At 38.5% G+C, this 16,662-nt stretch overlaps 1 protein-coding gene across 1 annotated transcript in view; it reads right to left on the minus strand.

Annotated features, from left to right (window-relative positions):
• The window catches only part of RC3H1 (ring finger and CCCH-type domains 1), a 67,041-nt gene extending 51,183 nt beyond the window's left edge, over positions 1-15,858 (minus strand). The window contains exon 1 of the mRNA XM_052653705.1: positions 15,828-15,858. The gene's annotated coding sequence lies outside the window, so the exon portion shown is untranslated. The remainder of the gene's footprint in view (positions 1-15,827) is intronic.
• Between the last annotated feature and the right edge of the window lie 804 nt (positions 15,859-16,662).

A 16,662-nucleotide genomic window follows, 5' to 3' on the forward strand; every position in this document is an offset into this window, starting at 1 on the left:
AAATAGTTGCTGTTTTAAGCCAATCTAAATTTTGGAGTGGTTTGTTACTCAGCAATAGATTATATGATTGTTTATATAGTCAAGACACAATTTTACATTTATAAATTTCACTACAGCCTTTTGAGAAAAGAGTAATACTGAATATAATATTCATACTAGAATCTAAAAGTTTCCCTCAACTGAATTACAGACTTTTAATAAAGTCAATCTCTTCTTTCTATAAGGCCTAAAAATTACCAATATATTTAAGTACCTTCACAAACACCACATGCCTAAATTTAGCTTCTTATTCTTGCAGCATAAATTATCAGTAACTGAGAAGAGCACTCAAGTGTACCAAAATGGTGATACTTTCAAAGCACAACATGAACAACAAATCCTTAGACTTAACAATATGTACTACTTAGGCTTAATTTGGAGAAGGCAATGGCACCCCACTCCAGTACTCTTGCCTGGAAAATCCCATGGACAGAGAAGCCTAGTAGGCTGTGGTCCATGTAGGCTGCGGTCCATGGGGTCACTAAGAGTCGGATACAACTGAGCGTCTTCACTTTCACTTTTCCCTTTCATGCAAGGAAATGGCAACCCACTCCAGTCTTCTTGCCTGGAGAATCCCAGGGACAGGGGAGCCTCGTGGGCTGCTGTCTATGGGGTCACACAAAGTTGGACACGACTGAATCAACTTAGCAGCAGCAGCAGCAGGCTTAATTTCAATCTATCTGAACCTTTGTGTTCTATTCCAACCTAATACACTTAAACTGTCATCTATGTAACAGTCCTCCATGTTGATGTGCCAGAGCAGTATTATTAACTCTTACTGAAAGTGATTTAAACACTCCCAAGTTAGGTGTTACCAGTCTTCACTGGTACAATCTAAAGGCCTAACCTTCCTTACCAGCATCACCTTAGTCATCTTCAACAAGCTATACTTGCTTTCAGCCACCTCTAATTACCTTTATGTACTCCCTGAATCTTTTCCCCCTCTATCCCATATCCCAAAACTGTGTGTGGCGGGGGTGGGATCTGGGTGCTAAGCACTTACAAACCATCTCATTTAATCCTCCAACAACCTTCTGATCAGGTTACAGCAACTTCTATTATTTCTTTGGAAGAGAACCACAAAGCATATTTTATTAGAATATTTCACTAAGAAATAATCAGGGGACTAAAACACAAAGTGATTTTGAATGTTATAAATATTTTAAGATAATATATTGAAATATAACATACATATATATAGAGTGTTCAGCTCAATGAATTATCAAAGTAAGCATACCTGTACACCCCGCCCTTCCCAGAAAGCCCCCTCACTATCCTTCTCAATCATTATCTCTTTATTCTTGTCAGAGGCCACTGCTATCCTAACTTCTAATACTGTAGATGAATTTTAACGATTTGAAAAGTCTGTGTAATGAAGTCATCAGCATGTGTTTTCTATTTTGGCTTCTTTCATTCAACCTATTTGTTAAGATTGTTTTTCCTACATTTACATTACTAAACTGTTACAAAACATTCCAGTTAAACTACAATTAGAAAGCAAAGCTTCATGAACTTGTTTTTGGAGTACTGATGATCTTTGGATTTTGAATGAAGCAAATTTCTAGTGCTGAACTAGAAGGAAAATACCAGGTATCAAACAACAAAACTGGAGAACAAAGAACTCCTTCTTTACTCAAGAAAACAAAGCAGCACACGCGTCACACTAACAGCCCTAGGCCTTTACTTTTACTTGTTTCTACTTTTTTTCCTGAGGGAGCTTGTGTCCTAGACTTCCCTGTGGAACTTCGTAGCTACCATAGGGCTCTGACTGAGTCTAGAACGGGGCAGCAAAGAAAAAACAGGCAGATGTATTGAGAATAGGTAAGCTTCAAATGCAATGTCCATCTTTTGCAATGGGTGGGTGATACTTAGTGTACACTCTGACCTAGGGAATCTTTGTGTTAAAGATATAACCTATTTAATAATAGCAAAATAACAATAACATTAGTATTATTAAAATGTCCCCATAATCTACTGGCCAAGGCGTAAGGACACTTTTATCACTGTTTATTTTAGTGAAATATGCCTGAAAGAATTCAAACTATTTCCAGAACACAAAGTCACAAGGATATTGAACTGCACATACTTGAAAAAGAATGCTTAAAAAAAAAAGTATAGATTCATTTTCCACTTTAGAACTATTTCTAGACTGTTAATCTCAGGCAAACTTTTATTTTGAAGAGTTTAAAAGAATGAACCAATTGCTACATGGAGTCCAAACCCAGAAGCCTACAGCTACAATGTATCTTATTTACATATATCAAGTGGTTTGAAAAAGGCATATAAATTGTAAAAAGATATTTTGCTGTTCCCAAGTAGTAGCTACTGTTGAGAACCTACTGATTTGTTACTACTGTACTAGAATTAAACACAAAACATTTCCTCCAAAATAGGTAACAATGATCTCTGAGGGAATAAATACGTGCTTAGGTCTATGTAGTGTGTGCAACAGGCAACAGAGGATAAAAGGATGGGATACGCCAAACCGCTGTGGGTTATACAATAAACAAATCTAATTTTACACTCTGTTCTTTCATAAAATAGAGGGCCTCCTTTCTTATCTTAAATTACGAACAATTTGTCCCTCTCCCAATCCTGAACTTTCTCCCTATTTCCCTACACATATTACTATGTGAATTCCCTTAGGGAGGGCTGCAGTTGATTACCTTATTTAAAATGGACCCCTCAAACCTAATCATACTACCACCACAATCTGTGCTTCCCATCTCATTCCTGATTAATTTTTCTCCAAAATACTTCTCACCATTCAATATGCTGTTTCTCTTATTTTGCTGCAGTGTGGAACTGCTACTAGTAAAATTCAAGTTCCATGAAGACAGGAATTTTTGTTTCTATCTCTCATCATTTTTGAGTATATTTTATGTGCCAGGCAATATTCTAAATTTTACATGCATTATCTCACCTAGTCCTCGCAATGATCCTATTAGATATCAGATATCATTATATCTTAATATTACAGTTGAAGAAACTCAGCACAAGTGTTAGGTAATATGCACAAGGTCACATGGTAATTAACTTGTCCCTATTTTTTTTAACTGGTAATTCCTTCTGTAGCCTTTGTTTCTTTAGTTACTTCACTACACAACTTGACACTCAATGTATACACCTAGTAATCTGGTAAGCATCCTAGATTCCATCCTCTTCTACCTTCACTAAAAATTTTATATTATCTCTTACACTGTATCTTCCTTTCTATCTCTCCTTCCATGATTGAAGGCTGTATTCATTCATTCATTCATTCAAAAATTACTTATTGAGCACTGACCATGTGCCACATAGTGTCTTAGGATCTGAAGATTTAGTTCCTAGTGAACCAAAGTCCCTGCTCTCACACAGGATATATATAGTCTCTCTCACCTGGATCACACAGTAACCTAAGTGATCTGTCTCCAGCTTTGTCTTCCTTCACCCTCCTCACAGCAGCTGGCCATTCACTAATGGTTTTCTTCCATGACCCAAAAAAAAGCAATAAAAAAGGACAATAACTTGAAAGAGCCTCTTTCACAAGAGGATATCAAAATGGCTAATAAGTGTATCAGATACTTATTAAAGAGTCATCACTAGGGGAGTTTAAAGTAAAATGGTAATGAGAAACTATACCTAGCAGAATGGCAAAAAAAAAAAAAATTAACGGACAATCAGTTCAGTTCAGTCGCTCAGTCGTGTACGACTCTTTGCGACCCCATAAATTGCAGCACGCCTCCCTGTCCATCACCAACTCCCGGAGTTCACCCAGACTCACGTCCAGTCGATGCCATCCAGCCATCTCATCCTCTGTCGTCCCCTTCTCCTCCTGCCCCCAATCCCTCCCAGCATATGACCATGCAAAATTCTCATATAATGCTGCTAGCAGTGTGAACTGGTACATTTGGAAAACTGGCAGTATCCTCTTAGACTAAATAAAAGCCTACTAATGACTCCCAAATTTCACTGCCAGAGGAATGACTACATATGGTTACCAAAAAACGTATGCAATAATGTTCGTAACAGCTTTACTCATAAAATGCCAAAAACAGACTGTAAACAATTCAAATGTTCATAAACAGTAGAGTGGATAAACTGTGACAATTTCATACAATGGAATACTATATAGCAAAAATAAAAATAGAACTGATCTACTGTTAAATATAACCTGGCCAAATTTCAGAGATAGTACAATCAACAAAGCCAGATACAAAATAGCACCTTCTGCAGGATTCAGTTTATAGAAGGAGCAAAACATGATGTATGATTTTGAAGCAAAACAGACTATGGTGCTAGAAGCGAGAAGTTACTCTTGGGAAAGTTGGGAAACACTGTGGAGGGGAAAGAGTAGAAAGAATTCTTAGGTGCCAGAAACACTGAGTATCTTGATCTGGATGGTGGTTACACAAGTGTACATACATTAAAAGTCATCAAGATGTACACCTATGATTTTTGCCCTTTAGTGGGTGTGTTTTGTACCTCAAACATAAAACAAAAACAACAAAAAAACAAAACTCTTTGATGGTGCCTTAGCAGAATTGATCCCAACTGCTGTTACATGTCATACAAGATCTCTGGGTTATAGCCCCTACCTACCTCTCTAGCTTTACTTTTCATCACCATCTGTCTCAGGTTTTATATTTTAGCAACAAAAGTATGAAGATTTCCCCACACACAACATATGCTTTTCACTCTAGGTCTTGTCTGGCTCAAATAATTCAGTGATGTTAAACCCCTATTTACCCTTTAAGTCTCATTCAATTCAGGAAACTCCAGAAATCTCTTTAAAGCCCAGTGTATATTAGGTTGCCCCTCTGATGGCTCTAATACATTCTAAACTTTATCTATAAGAGAAAATCCATATTGTTGTATACTGAGTATGCCATTTCATTGTTGTTTAGTTGCTCAGTTGTTGTCTCTTTGTGACCCCATGGATTGTAGGCCACCAGACTTCTCTGTCCACGGAATTTTCCAAGCAAGAATACTGGAATGGGTTGCCATTTCCTCCACCAGAGGATCTTCCCAACCCAGGGATTAAACCCACATCTCCATGACTTCTGAATGACAGGCAGATTCTTTACCACTGAGCCACTGGGGAAGCTGCTATATGGCACATATCTGCTCAATAATTTTTAAATGATTGAAAAATATCACTACCTGATTGCGGCATATTTCATATTTCTAAAGATAGTGCTGGACAAGTCATAGAGTGCAGAATATATCACATTGGTTCTATTTTTTTTAATGCTTGTACTTAATATTTAGAAGAATGGCAACCCACTCCAGTACTCTTGCCTGGAGAATCCCATGGACGGAGGAGCCTGGTGGGCTATAGTCCACGGGGTCGCAAAGAGTCAGACACGACTGAGCGACTTCACTTCACTTCATACACCAAAATTAACCACATTCTTAAAAATATCTATAAATGAGGTAAAGCTAAAACTGAAGTAACAGATTAAAAAGTTAAGGATAAAGAAGCTAATCTGAAAAGGCTATATATTGTGTGACTCCAGCTATACAATATTAGAGTCCACAGAAACATATGAAAAGATACTTCACATCATGTTATCAGAGAATGCAAATTAAAACAATAAAACACCACTACACACTATCAGAATGGCCAAAATCTGGAACACAGCCAACATCAAATGTTGACAAAGATGTGGGGCCAACAGGAACTCTAATTCATTGTGTACAGGAAGGCAAAATGGGCCAGTTAACTTGGAAGACAATTTGGCAGTTTCTTACAAAACTAAACATATTCTTACCATACAATCCAGCAATCACTCTCCTTGATATTTACCCAAAGGAGCTGAAAATTTATATCCACACTAAAACCTGCATGAGGATATTTACAGCAGCTTTATTCATAATTGCAAAACTTGGAAGCAACCAACCAAGACATCCACCAGTGAATGGATAAATAACTATGGTACAATCAGACAATGGAATATTATTCAGTTCTAAAAAAAAAACACGAACTACTAAGCCATGAAGAGACATGGAAGAAACTTAAATACATATTACTAAATGAGAGAATGCATATTGTACTGATCCATAGAATGTATAACACCAAGAGTGAACCCTAACCCTAATATAAACTATGAACCCTAACCTTAATATAAACTATAGACTTAAATATCAATTTTAAGTTCATCAATTATAATCAATGTACCACTCTGGTGGTGAATGTTGATAATAAGGGTGGCTATGCATGTGTGTGGGAAAACTTGGTACCTTCTCAATTTTACTGTGAACCTAAAACTACTCTAAAAGCAAACAAAAACAAAGTCTTTTAAAACTAAAAAGAAAAAAAAAACTAAACTAAAAAGAATATTTTAAAAAATTAATAACTGAATTTGAAATCTCTCAAAAATGGAGATTCAATTGATAGGACTTTGCTCCCCGCCCCTTCCTTCTCCTTTGCCACTTATCATTTTGTCATTATATAGCTGTGAAGATGCTTAAAGTTTTATTTTAATACTCTGAATACAGTGAATTAACTGTATTCAGTGAATTAACTGCATGTCAATCATTAGGGGAATAGGTGCTACAGCTTCAATATTTAAAGGTGTTTTCATGAGATTATCTGTTGTAAGCTACTCTTAAATGCTTTTAAAGAGATTTAAATATTACATTTTCTATCCTAAGGATTTTCTTATTCAAAAAACCCTCTCGCTTTCCTCCTCTCCTTTCTAAAGCAGGAGAAAGAGAATAAATTGAAAGGAACTTTTGTGCCCTTATGAGCAGATTTTATCAACTGCAGACTAACATAATAAAATGACATTTCTGAAAAACGTGACTCAGGTAACTCATAACTCAACTTTTCTAAATATATGAAGAATCTTACATTTTAAAAGAGTTTTTAATAAATTTAAAGAGATGCTAGATTCAAGCAAAGAGTGACAGTTTTAATCAAAACAGTAATTAATGTAAAAACTGACATATAAAACATGGGTTTTAAGAGCAGTAATTACAGGGAAAGCATTTCAAAATGAAGGTTAAAATTCAGGCTTTTTTTTTTTAATACAGTACTTAAACATGCAAGACTACTACTCTTTTAACAGAATGTCTCCACAAAAATGAACTTTTGAGCAAGCATAACTATCAATAACCTCAGATAGCAGATGACACCACCCTTATGGCAGATAGTGAAAAGGAACTAAAAGCCTCTTGATGACAGTGAAAGAGGAGAGTGAAAAACTTGGCTTAAAGCTCAACATTCAGAAAACGAAGATCATGGCATCTGGTCCCATCACTTCATGGCAAATAGATGGGGAAACAGTGGAAACAGTGTCAGACTTTATTTTGGGGGGCTCCAAAATCACTGCGGATGGTGATTGCAGCCATGAAATTAAAAGATGCTTATTCCTTGGAAGAAAAGTTATGACCAACCTACATAGCATATTGAAAAGCAGAGACATTACTTTGCCAACAAAGGTCCATCTAGTCAAGGCTATGGTTTTTCCAGTGGTCATGTATGTATGTAAGAGTTGGACTGTGAAGAAAGCTGAGCGCCGAAGAATTGATGGTTTTGACCTGTGGTGTTGGAGAAGACTCTTGAGAGTCCCTTGGACTGCAAGGAGATCCAACCAGTCCATTCTAAAGGAGATCAGCCCTGGGTGTTCTTTGGAAGGACTGATGCTAAAGCTGAAACTCCAGTACTTTGGCCCACCTCATGTGAAGAGCTGACTCATTGGAAAAGACTGATGCTGGGAGGGATTGGGGGCAGGAGGAGAAGGGGATGACAGAGGATGAGATGGCTGGATGGCATCACTGACTTGATGGACGAGTTTGAGTGAACTCCAGGAGATGGTGATGGACAGGGAGGCCTGGCGTGCTGCGATTCATGGGTCGCAAAGAGTCGGACACGACTGAGCGACTGAACTGAACTGAACTGAGCCACATGTAGCTACGTGTAGTGATAGACAGGGAAGCCTAGCATACTGCAGTCCATGGGGTTGCAAAGAGTCAGACATGACTGAGCAACTGAACTGAACTGAGCCACATGTGGCTACTGAACCCTTGAAATGTGGCTGGTGCAACTGAGGTACTAAATTTTAAGTTCTGATTTTATTAATTAAAATTTAAATTTATCCATACAACAGAGCATTATTTAGCAATAAAAAGAAATGAGCTATCAAGTCATGAAGGGACAGGGAAGAACCTTAAACATACCTTGCTAAGTGAAAGACAATCTCACCCATAGAACTGTACAATACAAACTGTACTGTAAACTACAGACTTAGTTCATAATTTGTCAATACTGGTTTATCAATTATAACAAATGCACCAAACTAATTTAAGATGTTAACAGAGGTAACTGTGGTGAAATGCATACATGAAAACATTACTTACAGTGCAATTTTTCTATAGAGGGTAAAACTGCTCTATAAGAAAGTCCATTAAAATTTTCAATTTAAATAATCACATGTAGCTAGTGCCTGGTATTAAACAGCACAGGTTCATATTAATGGAAGACCGATATGGGAAGAGAATGAGAATGGTATTTCATTTTTTACCACCAACTCCACCAGTACACAAGGTTTATTTTTATGTTCAAAACTAATATTTGACAGCAGAAAATGTTCAAATATTCTAGATGAATATCTTTCTAAAGTGATTTTTATTAAACAAAATTTAAGAAAGCAACATTTATTGAATGCATACTATGCTAAAGATATAAGTTATCTCACTCAAATTTCGAAAAAACCCTTTAAGATATTATCATTTGTTTTTAGAGACAAAGAATTATACAGTTATATGATAAAAGATGGGAACTAAGATACATCTGACTCCAAAGTCTGTTTTAATATACTCTGTATATAGTTTTATGATCCCCCAAATCACACACATAAGTGAATTTTCCCAAAATGAATCTATCATGAAGAACATACAGCAAAATACAATAATTAATTAATGATATACTCAGGAGTCTAAAGTGTCTTTGTATTTCATTGTCCCAAGCTAATGTGATAATGCAGGACTAGATGAATACAAGCTGGAATCAATACTGCTGGGAGAAATATCAACACCCTCAGATATGCAGATGATACTAGTCTAACGGCAAAGTGAAGAGGAACTAAAGAGCCTCTTGATGAGGGTGAAAGAGGAGAGTGAAAAAGCTGGCTTAAAACTCAACATTAAAAAAACAGAGATTATGGCACCCAGTCCCATCACTTCATGTCAAATAGAAGGGGGAAAAGTGGAAACAGTGGGCTCCAAAATTACTGCAGACGGTGACTGCAGCCATGAAATTAAGAGACACTTGCTCCTTGGAAGGAAAGTTATGACCAACCTAGACAGCATACTAAAAAGCAGAGACATCACTTTGCTGATAAAGGTCCATACAGTCAAAGCTATGGTTCTTCCAGTAGCTATGTATGGATGTGAGAGTTGGACCATCAAGAAGCTTGAGCGCTGAAGAACTGATGCCTTCAAATCATGATGCTGGAGAAGATTCTTGAGTGTCTTTTGGACTGCAGGAGATCAAACCAGTCAGTCCTAAAGGAAATCAGTGGAAGGACAGATGCTGAAGCTCCAATGGGAACAGTCGACTCACTGGAAAAGACCTTGACGCTGGGAAAGACTGAAGGCAAAAGGAGAAGAGGGTGGCAGAGGATGAGATGGTTAGATAGCATCACTGATGCAATGGACATGAGTTTGAGCAAACTCTGGGAGACAGTGAAGTACAGGGAAGCCTGGCATGCTGTAGTCCATGGGATTGCAAACAGTCGGACACAACTTAGAGACTGAACAACAACAAAGGTGATTTTTTTTATCTTACTACTCTTCCTGCTGTCCATCTTACCTACAGTGCCTTTACTCCCACATCTAATTTGCATTTTTAATCAGCTGTGAAATTATAAAGCAGATAATCAAACTTCTTAGAATTACACACAGTGGAAGAGAGGTTCTAAGCCAGTTGACTTCATATAGATGATTTAGTTCATTAATATTTAATGAAGGTTTTTTGTCTATTTCTTATTCTAAATTGGGATCTGGCCAGATGATACACTGTTTTATAATAAAGCTAAGAATATAATGATCCTGTTTCATTCACAAATCTTACACTAAACCGTATTTTCAAGCACAATCTCTAAACATAACCTCATTTTAAAATGTTCTTTTATGATTAAATGTATTAATTTAGCACACTAGCTTTCTAATAAATGTTACTAATAATTCTAATAATTAAATGTTCTAATAATTATGTTATCAGACATAAATGAAGTATATGTAAACGTAAATACTTACAAAGAGAGTTGACATTTTCCTGAAAAAAGTCACTAGTTAAAAAAAAGAAGGGGACTTTGCTGGTGGTCCACTGGCTAAGACTCCATGTTCCCAATGCAGGGGACCTGAGTTTGATCCCTGGTCAGGGAACTATATCCCACACCTGCAACTCAGACCAGGTGCAGCCAAATAAATAAATATTTTTTTAAAAAAAGAGAAGAAAAGAAAGCAGAAATTTTACTGCATTAAATTCTGAATATATCTATATAATTCTTTTTTTTATCACTTTTAAAGTTGCTCTTAAAACTACATTTAATAATTAAATTTTCCCTAAAAGAGAGGAAATTAGCATCAAAATTTAAATTCTTCTTCCCTGCTTAGAGCTTTTGTATCTGTAAAGTATTATAAATCTTTAACATACAATATAAAATCTGTATTTTACTTCTCACCATAAACATTAAAATTTAAATTTAATTAGGGGAAGTACCTAATTTTGAAATTTGGAAAAGAATAAAAGAATATTTTCAAAGCCCCAAATTGAAGCTTCAAATTCAGCAGTAATACTAAATCTACAAAAGTCCAACTTTATTATACTTTATTCCAGAACGAAAAAATAGTCTGTTTATTTCCTCCCTCAATCGACCAACAAACATTTACAAACCAACTGATTCTGTTTAAGTGTCCATGCTTTTGGAGGGAATTAGGTATAGAGTCCGGAGAAGGCAATGGCACCCCACTCCAGTACTCTTGCCTGGAGAATCCCAGAGACAGGGGAGCCTGGTGGGCTATCGTCTATGGGATCGCACAGAGTCGGACACGACTGAAGAGACTTAGCAGCAGCAGCAGCAGGTATAGAGTCAAGACCAAGGTTTTGAAGATTTAGTCAACAAGCAAATCCTAACCCCAGACAGCCTCAAATGTTAGCTGAATAAGTCATAAAGTTAGACTCATAAAGATAAAAGAGCTTCAATCTAACAAACATTTTCTACTGTAACTTCAAATAAGTTATTGTTTATTAATATTCCAAGTTTATTCTATATATTAAGAAAAAACAAAAGGCAAGCAAGTTGCAGACAACAGACTTAAGTATTCATTGCTCACAATTGTAGAGAACATTAAAATTTAGTTAATTCTCACAACCCTAATGAATCTGAGAGTTTAAGTACAACTTCTCTGGAGTGTTCAAAACAAAAACTTCAAATGCTGTGACTTCCAACTTTTCTCCCATAAAGAATCCCTGGCAGCATGCCTATTGTACTTAGAGAAGAACACAAAGAATGAGGTGGTTTTTGATTCCTGACAATCATATCACAAAATCTTTTCTTGCAATTTCAATTATACACAGCACTCGTGCTCAATCTTGGCTCAAAATGATTTTATGTTAAATTCACAGAGACAGAAAGTAGTATGGTGGGTTGCCAGGGACTGGGGGAGGGGGAATGGGGAGTAACTGCTCAATGGGTACAAAAGCTTCCTTTTGGGGTGATAAAATGTTTTGGAATTAGACAGAGGTGGTGGTTGTACAACATTGTGAATGTATTGCCACTGAACTGTTAAATACGGTTAATTTTATATTATGCAATTTAAAACTCCATTAAAAAAATTTTATGTTACAATATATAGACTATTTTAGAGTTCTTCAAAAACATTGCTACCACATTCAAATACTATTTAGATCTTGGAGATATTCAGAAAAAAAGCATTACAAGCCAAATTATCACCATATATGTACAGTAATAGGTGTGTATTGATATCAGCGCTAACGTGCCTGAGAAACATCAAAATATTGCTGACATACTTTGTAAATAATCTCAAAAAATACATAAATGAACCTTGTGATATTTAATCCTCTAGGACAGAACACAATTTTAGTCAGCTCAACTGTGCATGTTAAGGTGAACTGAAAATTATTACTAAAATTTTTCTCTCAAACCTCAAACAATCAGAAATACTGTGAGCTGATGAGAAATGTCTCATATTACATGTAAAGAGTAAACAAGAATATAAGAAGTAAACAAGCACAACTCTGACCAACACTGGATATAAATAAATATGCTAAAGCTAACTGTCTTGTGGATGTAGCACAACATCACTTCAGACTGAGTAAACTTCACACATGAAAATGTACAGACTCAACATTAAGAAACTTTGGAATAAGAAAAATTCCTTTATATAAATGATTGACAAAATTAGTATTATGCTATACCCTCAGAGGCTAGTCCAAATACAGACTAGACTTTAGGATTAAACAAAAGAGACAGTAATCTTAAAGTAGATCCTAATAGCAGGCTGATTTTGAAATCTGTGACTGTCTTGATGCAGGTCAACCTGAGAATTTAAATCCAGTTGAATCCAACCCCACAGAATACCTGAACTCCTGAGCACGTACAGGGCCAAAGCTAAACCAGGTCAGCATACCCTGCCAAGGAACATCCTGCTCCGAAGTGTCCACCAAACAAGGATCATTTATCAGTTTATTCTTCACTCTACTGGATACCAACCACATCCAAGATATACGCAAGAAAAGACTCATTAGGCCCCACCAAACTCCATTTCAAGCTCTAATATCTGGAGATAAAAAATGCTGCAGAATTCTGAATGGTCTATGGCTTTAAAAAATTATAAATGAAGAGCTTCAAATGTAAGCTGACCTGACCTTAGCATCATTAAATGTTACTAAAATCATTTAAAAATCTTCGTATTTATTTCAAAGGCACAATTTAGTTAACAAATTAAAGCCATGAAACAATTACAACATTACCACAAATCTGTTCAATGTAAACAGTATGAGTTTCTGTATGTATGGCATTCAGATATAAAGCAAAAATGAGGGTTTTTTTCTGTAATTTATATGAGTAAATACTTTCTCAAACTTGTAAGTGAATACTGGCAGGGTACAAATAATGATAATAGAAAGGATATTAGCACAAAAGGCAAGCACAATATTACAAAACATAGTTCATAGTTTAAAAAAAAGAAATCCATCATACAGGAGACGCAAATTTAATCTTGGGACATATGGCAGGAGTAGCAGTAGTAAAACATCTATTAATAAGTTGTGTCACAAGACTTGGGTTTGAGTAAGCTTTTTCATCTATTAATTAAGTGGTCTTTTTGCCAGTTATAGTAGCTTCTCCTTAGACTGAGACTCTTCCTATATAAAATGAGAATACCACCAATACTACAGACGAATTAGGAGGAATAAATGCAAATATTTTTATTCATTTTATAAATGTGCTTTGAAAAACTGTAATTTTAGATTTTTAATGTATTTAAAAAAGCCTTTCAAATTTCTCCAAATGAATCAAACATATAGTAACTTTTAATATTACCTCGAAAATACAAATCTAATTCTTAAGCTGTGGTCCCAAAACTTCTTAGAGGAAATTCTTAAATTATCACTTGAGAAAATCTGAACTGACATAATTGGAATAAACATTAATATTGAGGACATGACAACTGAGGGATCACATCTTAAAATAGTTTGACACAAACAAAAGCACAATTCTCCAAGAGCTTTTTCAATATCGAATAGAAACTGGGACCTAGCCTCAATGCTTGTTGGGTCAGCATCTAATTTCAAACACAAAACCATCAACACTTAAAAATCTTTGTTTTCAGGAAGATGATGAGGCAAATTAGTCCTTAACACAAGATCCGTTTTCACAACAAAGCACACTGACCACTTAAAATTTACAAAATCAAAAGTTACAATTGTTCTAATAGGTTTAGAGTTACAGATAAATTTAAGTATCAGTCACAGATAAATTTAAGTATCACGATATAGAGATTACTTGCACTCTGTATCAATCTAACAAAATTCAACAACAACAACAAAAGACTGATTATAACTTTGAACACTTTAAAAATGTCCTTTTTGAAATGTATTCCCAGAAAATTCACATCAGCAGGAGCCATGTGAAAGTTCTTTCCCCACTACCTAAAAAGTCAAAACATCCACAACATTATTTATACTAGACATTAAATCAAAGTCATTCATATTCATCTATTATACTTCAATTCTAAACAACAATAAAATAGTCCAACCTCCACGTTTATTCAATTGAAAGTCTATTTACTGTGAGTTCTTGTGGAAGAACCAAGGACCAGTGCCTTTCATTAAACTTCATATAACCTGTAAATGCTCTAAATCACAACAGACATGGACAATTCTAATTAGAAGTTCACCCTAAAACTGTGTAAAAGATATTAACTGGCATATTCTCTGCACAGAACAGGTTCTGTGAAGAACGCAAACGAGTTGGACCATGAGAGTGAATGTTAAATAGTGGAAAGCAGTCTTTCGGGCGCATTCAAACAACTTTAATATAGATTTCTCCATACCGCCGTAGAAACTGACGTAGAAATAACTTGGATAACTTCCTCCTTGAGAAATTAAGTTTAGGAGAAATAGTAGTTAATTGTTGACGTTTCAGAAATCACTACACAGGGCAACTATAATGCGTCTTGATAAGCCTAAACATTCAACAGAGAACAGTTGTTTCTACTTTTTGAACATTGTTTAAAAAAAAAAAAAAGACAAGTTCTAGCCTGGAGATGAACCTCTTCTGTCTCCTGAAGAAATGCTTCATTCGGTCTATTTTATCTAGTTAATGTTGCTTCTTATGAGGCACATTAATAATTTAAAACGGTTCCTTTGAAGAAAAGTTCTATTCAAACATTACAATTTGTCTCCGCGTTGCCAGTAAGCGGCTTTGTTTCCAGTTTCTGGGACTATTCTGGGATGTCAAGAGTTATATTATTTACCGTTCCAAAAGAGCCCTTGTTTCACTCTCACCCTGGACGCGAACACAACTGATGTTTACAGAGAACCGATGCCTAGAGATGTTTAAACAGGAACAGCCTTTAGCTCTCTCTCTCCATCCTTTGTCGATAATCACATTTTACCTGGTAGATTTCTTGCTGTTGTGCACTTAATTTTTTTTAAAAACACACCTGCAAACATAACCGCCCTAGCGCCGCCGGGAAGAAAAAAAGACTACCGGGCTCGCTATGCAGTAGCTCCAGGCAAACAGACTTCGTAAAACCCACTCGGCCAAAGAAGGGGAGCGCTTAAGGGGTAGGCAGGGGAGAAGGAGCAGCCTTGAAGTGAGGGAGGCAGAGGCGGCGCCTGTTTACAGACGCCTTCACCTCCTCCACCCCCGCAGCCTGAGGGTCCAAAAAGCATCCCCCGGGCGCTCTCTGCTCCTGCCGAGGTCCTCGGACTAAGAGAGGGGCTGGGCAGCCTGGTGGCCCCCTCCCTATGGCCGAAGCCTCCCTCGCCCTCCCCTCGTCCAGGGCGGCGTCTGTACCTCCCCACGGCCTACCCACCCCTGCAGGCCCTCCCGGCGGCATGCGGAGGCCTGAGGCCTAAAGGACGCCGGCCACTGACAAGCCCCTGGACCACCGGCGGGGCCCGAGACCGGGCGGCCGGACGCTACGGCTGAGGAGCCGAGGGCGGCCGAGGACAGCCCCTGCCCCGCCGCGGCCGCCTATTGTTCCCGACGGAGGCCAGGCCGCGGCCGCCCGGTTCCCCACGCCGCCGCCGCCGCCTGCCGCTCGCTCACCGCGCTGGTCCGAGCAGTAGCTCCTCTCAGCTCCGAGTCCCCGCGGCCGTCGCCACCGCCGGGGCAGCCACCGCTGCCGCCGCTGCCACCGTCGACTCTGACTCTGTCCCAGGCCGCCGGGCCACGGCCGCCGCCGCCACCACCAGCGCCGCCTCCGGCCCCCCACCTGCTGCTGAGGCTGCTCCTGCAGCAGGGGCCATCTTGTTGGTCTGCCTCCTCTTCCTCCTCCTCCTCCTCCTCCTCCTCCGCCCCGTCGCTCGTTGTCCTCGTCCCCTTCCTCTTCCTCGGGCTCCGGCCCGCCCCAGAGACTGGGGCGGAGACGAGGGCGAGGCTCCTCCTTCCGGGGGCGGGGCATGCGGAGGGGGCGGGGCGGGCGCGGGAGCAAAGCTCTGAGTCACCCGCCACCAACGCCGTGGAGGGAGGGTGGCGTCGCTCCCCGCCTGGACCCGGCGCGCACCCACGCCCTGAGCCGAAGAACTGGTCCCCCAGTGCGCCTCGGCGTCCCGCGGGCAAGTGGCCAGACGGCGAGGGGGAATTGGAAAATTTCTGACGTTTCCAACCGGTCCCGCGCTCACCTTTAGCCCCTTGGCTTTCTCAACTCGTCCCTCTTGTTTCTTTTTCACGTCTCTCCTCTTACACCTCAGAAGAATTTGTTCTTATCTCGCTTTATCCTGGTTCTCGATCACACCAGCTTTGCCCTAGTCACTCCTTTTACAGAGTCTCTGAAGAATTCAGCCTCCCAACAGGGCTGAACAGTCCAAAGGCCTGGACACTCGACTGCCTCAAAACGTCTCTTCAGGCCTATGTGACCAATTAACAGCTGTCTGAGGGAAGA

This window comes from Budorcas taxicolor, chromosome 16 (genome assembly GCF_023091745.1).
Source record: "Budorcas taxicolor isolate Tak-1 chromosome 16, Takin1.1, whole genome shotgun sequence".
In the NCBI taxonomy this organism is placed as follows: Eukaryota; Metazoa; Chordata; class Mammalia; order Artiodactyla; family Bovidae; genus Budorcas; species Budorcas taxicolor.